The sequence below is a fragment of the Prunus avium genome, chromosome 1 (assembly GCF_965620075.1).
Source record: "Prunus avium chromosome 1, drPruAviu1.hap1.1, whole genome shotgun sequence".
In the NCBI taxonomy this organism is placed as follows: domain Eukaryota; kingdom Viridiplantae; phylum Streptophyta; class Magnoliopsida; order Rosales; family Rosaceae; genus Prunus; species Prunus avium.
In genome coordinates this window covers 27,008,826-27,014,039 of record NC_142284.1, presented here as the reverse complement: position 1 = coordinate 27,014,039, position 5,214 = coordinate 27,008,826, and positions in this window count along the sequence as shown.

The window sequence follows — 5,214 nt, the reverse complement described above, 5'->3', positions numbered from 1 at the left end:
ATTTCGGATTGAGCCCAAAACTTGGGCAACAAAATAATATGGTCGGAGGAGTCATTTGGTGAGTTTTGAGTGAAATCTAATCGCTAGAAGTATGGAATACACCAACCACTCCAATTAGGAACGAACTGCCGTTCAACTTGAATTGTCCAATTTTGAATACCTATTGATTTAGGATCGAGCCCAAAACTTGGGCAACATCATAATATGGTGGGAGGAGTCATTTGGTGCGTTTTGAGTGAATTCCAATCGCTAGAAGTATGGAATACACCAACCACTCCAATTAGGAACGAACTGCCGTTGAACTTGAATTGTCCAATTTGGAACACCTATTGATTTCGGATCGAGCCCAAAACTTGGGCAACATCATAATATGGTGGGAGAAGTCGTTTGGTGAGTTTTGAGTGAAATCCAATCGCTAGAACTATGGAATACACCAACCACTCCAATTAGGAACGAATTGCCGTTGAACTTGAATTGTCCAATTTCTCACACCTATTGATTACGGATCGAGCCCAAAACTTGGGCAACATCATAATATGGTGGGAGGAGTCATTTGGTTAATTTTGAGTGAAATCCAATCGCTAGAAGTATGAAATACACCAACCACACCAATTAGGAACGAACTGCCGTTGAACTTGAATTGTCCAATTTGGAACACCTATTGATTTCGGATCGAGCCCAAATCTTGGGCAACATCATAATATGGTGGGAGGAGTCATTTGTTGAGTTTTGAGTGAAATCCAATCGCTAGAAGTATGGAATACACCAACCACTCCAATTAGGAACGAACTGCCGTTGAACTTCAATTGTCCAATTTCGCACACCTATTGATTTCGGATCGAGCCCAAAGTTTGGGCAACATCATAATATGGTGGGAGGAGTCATTTGGTGAGTTTTGAGTGAAATCCAATCGCTAGAAGTATGGAATACACCAACCACTCCAATTAGGAACGAAATGCCGTTGAAATTGAATTGACCAATTTCTCACACCTATTGATTTCGGATCGAGCCCAAAACTTGGGCAACATCATAATATGGTGGGAGGAGTGATTTGGTGAGTTTTGAGTGAAATCCAATCGCTAGAAGTGTGGAATACACCAACCACTCCAATTACGAACGAATTGCCGTTGAACTTGAATTGTCCAATTTGGAACACCTATTGATTTCGGATCGAGGCCAAATCTTGGGCAACATCATAATATGGTGGGAGGAGTCATTTGGTGCGTTTTGAGTGAAATCCAATCGCTAGAAGTTTGGAATACACCAACCACTCCAATTTGGAACGAACTGTCGTTGAACTTGAATTGTCCAATTTGGAACACCTATTGATTTCGGATCGAGCCCAAAACTTGGGCAACAACATAATATGGTGGGAGGAGTCATTTGGTGAGTTTTGAGTGAAATCCAATCGCTAGAAGTATGGAATACACCAACCACTCCAATTAGGAACGAACTGCCGTTGAACTTAAATTGTCCAATTTCTCACACCTATTGATTTCGGATCGAACCCCAAACTTGGGCAACAACATAATATGGTGGGAGGAGTCATTTGGTGAGTTTTGAGTGAAATCCAATCGCTAGATGTATGGAATACACCAACCACTCCAATTAGGAACGAACTGTCGTTGAACTTGAATTGTCCAATTTGGAACACCTATTGATTTGGGATCGAGCCCAAAACTTGGGCAACATCATAATATGGTGGGAGGAGTCATTTGGTTAGTTTTGAGTGAAATCCAATCGCTAGAAGTATGGAATACACCAACCACTCCAATTAGGAACGAACTGCCGTTGAACTTGAATTGTCCAATTTGGAACACCTATTGATTTCGGATCGAGGCCAAATCTTGGGCAACATCATAATATGGTGGGAGGAGTCATTTGGTGAGTTTTGAGTGAAATCCAATCGCTAGAAGTATGGAATACACCAACCACTCCAATTAGGAACGAACTGCCGTTGTACTTGAATTGTCCAATTTGGAACACCTATTGATTTCGGATCGAGCCCAAAACTCGGGCAACATCATAATATGGTGGGAGGAGTCATTTGGTGAGTTTTGAGTGAAATGCAATCCCTAGAAGTATGGAATACACCAACCACTCCAATTAGGAACGAACTGCCGTTCAACTTGAATTGTCCAATTTTGAACACCTATTCATTTTGTATCGAGCCCAAAACTTGGGCAACATCATAATATGGTGGGAGGAGTCATTTGGTGAGTTTTGAGTGAAATCCAAATGCTAGAAGTATGGAATACACCAACCACTCCAATTAGGAACGAACTGCCGTTCAACTTGAATTGTCCAATTCTGAACACCTATTGATTTCGGATCGAGCCAAAAACTTGGGCAACATCATAATATGGTGGGAGGAGTCATTTGGTTATTTTTGAGTGAAATCCAATCGCTAGAAGTGTGGAATACACCAACCACACCAATTAGGAACGAACTGCCGTTGAACTTGAATTGTCCAATTTGGAACACCTATTGATTTCGGATCGAGCCCAAATCTTGGGCAACATCATAATATGGTGGGAGGAGTCATTTGGTGAGTTTTGAGTGAAATCCAATCTCTAGAAGTATGGAATACACCAACCACTCCAATTAGGAACGAACTGCCGTTGAACTTCAATTGTCCAATTTCGCACACCTATTGATTTCGGATCGAGCCCAAAATTTGGGCAACATCATAATATGGTGGGAGGAGTCATTTGGTGAGTTTTGAGTGAAATCCAATCGCTAGAAGTATGGAATACACCAACCACTCCAATTAGGAACGAAATGCCGTTGAAATTGAATTGACCAATTTCTCACACCTATTGATTTCGGATCGAGCCCAAAACTTGGGCAACATCATAATATGGTGGGAGGAGTCATTTGGTGAGTTTTGAGTGAAATTCAATCGCTAGAAGTGTGGAATACACCAACCACTCCAATTACGAACGAATTGCCGTTGAACTTGAATTGTCCAATTTGGAACACCTATTGATTTCGGATCGAGCCCAAAACTTGGGCAACATCATAATATGGTGGGACGAGTCATTTGGTGAGTTTTGAGTGAAATCCAATCGCTAGAAGTATGGAATACACCAACCACTCCAATTAGGAACGAACTGCCGTTGACCTTGAATTGTCCAATTTGGAACACCTATTGATTTCGAATCGAGCCCAAAACTTGAGCAACATCATAATATGGTGGGAGGTGATATTTGGTGAGTTTTGAGTGAAATCCAATCGCTAGAAGTATGGAATACACCAACCACTCCAATTAGGAACGAACTGCCGTTGAACTTGAATTGTCCAATTTGGAACACCTATTGATTTCGGATCGAGCCCAAAACTTGGGCAACATCATAATATGGTGGGAGGAGTCATTTGGTGAGTTTTGAGTGAATTCCAATCGCTAGAAGTATGGAATGCACCAACCACTCGAATTAGGAACGAACTGCCGTTGAACTTGAATTGTCCAATTTTGCACACCTATTGATTTCGGATCGAGCCCAAAACTTGGGCAACATCATAATATGGTGGGAGGAGTCATTTGGTGAGTTTTGAGTGAAATCCAATCGCTAGAAGTATGGAATACACCAACCACTCCAATTAGGAACGAACTGCCGTTGAACTTGAATTGTCCAATTTGGAACACCTATTGATTTCGGATCGAGGCCAAATCTTGGGCAACATCATAATATGGTGGGAGGAGTCATTCGGTGCGTTTTGAGTGAAATCCAATCGCTAGAAGTTTGGAATACACCAACCACTCCAATTTGGAACGAACTGCCGTTGAACTTGAATTGTCCAATTTGGAACACCTATTGATTTCGGATCGAGCCCAAAACTTGGGCAACATCATAATATGGTGGGAGGAGTCATTTGGTGAGTTTTGAGTGAAATCCAATCGCTAGAAGTATGGAATACACCAACCACTACAATTAGGAACGAACTGCCATTGAACTTGAATTGTCCAATTTCGCACACCTATTGATTTAGGATCGATCCCAAAACTTGGGCACTAGCACAATATGGTGGGAGGAGTCATTTGGTTAGTTTTGAGTGAAATCCAATCGCTAGAAGTCTGGAATACACCAACCACTCCAATTAGGAACGAAATGCCGTTGAAATTGAATTGACCAATTTCTCACACCTATTGATTTCGGATCGAGCCCAAAACTTGGGCAACATCATAATATGGTAGGTGGAGTCATTTGGTGACTTTTGAGTGAAATGCAATCGCTAGAAGTATGGAATACACCAACCACTCCAATTAGGAACGAACTGCCGTTGAACTTGAATTGTCCAATTTCTCACACCTATTGATTTCGGATCGAGCCCAAAACTTGGGCAACATCATAATATGGTGGGAGGAGTCATTTGGTTAGTTTTGAGTGAAATCCAATCGCTAGAAGTATGGAATACACCAACCACTCCAATTAGGAACGAACTGCCGTTGAACTTGAATTGTCCAATTTGGAACACCTATTGATTTCGGATCGAGCCCAAAACTTGGGCAACAACATAATATGGTGGGAGGAGTCATTTGGTGAGTTTTGAGTGAAATCCAACCGCTAGAAGTATGGAATACACCAACCACTCCAATTCGGAACGAACTGCCGTTGAACTTGAATTGTCCAATTTCTCTAACCTATTGATTTCGGATCGAGCCCAAAACATGGGCAACATCATAATATGGTGGGAGGAGTCATTTGGTGCGTTTTGGGTGAAATCCAATCGCTTGAAGTATGGAATACACCAACCACTCAAATTAGGAACGAACTGCCGTTGAACCTGAATTGTCCAATTTGGAACACCTATTGATTTCGGATCGAGCCCAAAAGTTGGGCAACATCATAATATGGTGGGAGGAGTCATTTGGTGAGTTTTGAGTGAAATCCAATCGCTAGAAGTATGGACTACACCAACCACTCCAATTAGGAACGAACTGCCGTTCAACTTGAATTGTCCAATTTCTCACACCTATTGATTTCGGATCGAGCCCAAAACATGGGCAGCATCATAATATGGTGGGAGGAGTCAGTTGGTGAGGTTTGAGTGAAATCCAATCGCTAGAAGTATGGAATACACCAACCACTCCAATTAGGAACGAACTGCCGTTGAACTTGAATTGTCCAATTTCTCACACCTATTGATTTCGGATCGAGCCCAAAACTTGGGCAACATCATAATACGGTGGGAGGAGTCATTTGGTTAGTTTTG